Here is a 1631-nt window from a genome sequence, read left to right on the forward strand (position 1 = left end):
ACCTCTATACCTGTGGTAAAAAGGATCCCTATTATTATTTTTCTGTTCCCTTCTCCTTCATATGAGCAGGAGCAAGGACAAGAATATTCTTGTTGAAGCAGATCCAGAACCTGAAAGGACTCTGAAGAGGAAACTAAGAGAAGCTAAATTACAACAATCCAGCAAGCACCTTTCAGAAATTTTCGAACAGGAAGAGGAGATGGCAGCCGAAAATAATAATAATGCAAGGAGGATGCTTGGTGACTTTACTGCACCTAATTCCAATTTACATGGAAGAAGCATCTCCATTCCTTCCATTGGAGCAAACAATTTTGAGCTGAAACCTCAATTAGTTTCTCTGATGCAGCAGAACTGCAAGTTTCATGGACTTCCATCTGAAGATCCTTTTCAGTTTTTAACTGAATTCTTGCAGATCTGTGATACTGTTAAGACTAATGGAGTAGATCCTGAAGTCTACAGGCTCATGCTTTTCCCTTTTGCTGTGAGAGACAGAGCTAGAATATGGTTGGACTCTCAACCCAAAGATAGCCTGAACTCTTGGGATAAGCTGGCCAAGGCTTTCTTAGCCAAGTTCTTTCCTCCTCAAAAGCTGAGTAAGCTTAGAGTGGATGTTCAAACCTTCAGACAGAATGAAGGTGAATCCCTCTATGAAGCTTGGGAGAGATACAAAGAACTGACCAAAAAGTGTCCTTCTGACATGCTTTCAGAATGGACCATCCTGGATATATTCTATGACGGTCTATCTGAATTGGCTAAAATGTCATTGGATACTTCTGCAGGTGGATCCATTCTCCTAAAGAAAACGCCTGCAGAAGCTCAAGAACTCATTGACATGGTTGCTAATAACCAGTTCATGTACACTTCTGAGAGGAATTCTGTGAGTAATGGGACGCCTATGAAGAAGGGAGTTCTTGAAATTGATACTCTGAATGCCATACTGGCTCAGAATAAAATATTGACTCAGCAAGTCAATATGATTTCTCAAAGTCTGAATGGAATGCAAGCTGCATCCAACAGTACTCATGAGGCATCTTCTGAAGAAGAAGCTTATGATCCTGAAAACCCTGCAATAGCAGAGGTGAATTACGTGGGTGAACCTTATGGAAACACCTATAACCCCTCATGGAAAAATCACCCAAATCTCTCATGGAAGGATCAAAAAAAGCCTCAACAAGGCTTTAATAATGGTGGAAGAAATAGGTTTAACAATAGTAAATCTTTTCCATCATCCACTCAGCAACAGACAGAGAACTCTGAACAAAATACCTCTAATTTAGCAAACTTAGTCTCTGATCTATCTAAGGCCACTGTAAGTTTCATGAATGAAACAAGGTCCTCCATTAGAAATTTGGAGGCACAAGTGGGCCAGCTGAGTAAAAGGATCACTGAAATCCCTCCTAGTACTCTCCCAAGCAATACAGAAGAAAATCCAAAAGGAGAGTGCAAGGCCATTGACATAGTCAACATGGCCGAACATGGAGAGGAAGGGGAGGACGTAAATCCCAGTGAGGAAGACCTCCTGGGACATCCAGTGATCAATAAGGAGTTTCCCTTTGGGGAACCAAAGGAATCTGAGACTCATCTAGAGACCATAGAGAATCCATTGAACCTCCTTATGCCCTTCATGAGCT

At 41.4% G+C, this 1631-nt stretch overlaps 1 non-coding gene across 1 annotated transcript; it reads right to left on the reverse strand.

Moving 5' to 3' along the window:
* Positions 1-595: 595 nt before the first annotated feature.
* On the reverse strand, positions 596-703 carry LOC112774886 (small nucleolar RNA R71). The gene has a single exon (XR_003189341.1). It is a non-coding gene; the product is annotated as a small nucleolar RNA R71 (small nucleolar RNA).
* Between the last annotated feature and the right edge of the window lie 928 nt (positions 704-1631).

Source organism: Arachis hypogaea, chromosome 18 (assembly GCF_003086295.3).
Source record: "Arachis hypogaea cultivar Tifrunner chromosome 18, arahy.Tifrunner.gnm2.J5K5, whole genome shotgun sequence".
Taxonomy (NCBI): Eukaryota; Viridiplantae; Streptophyta; class Magnoliopsida; order Fabales; family Fabaceae; genus Arachis; species Arachis hypogaea.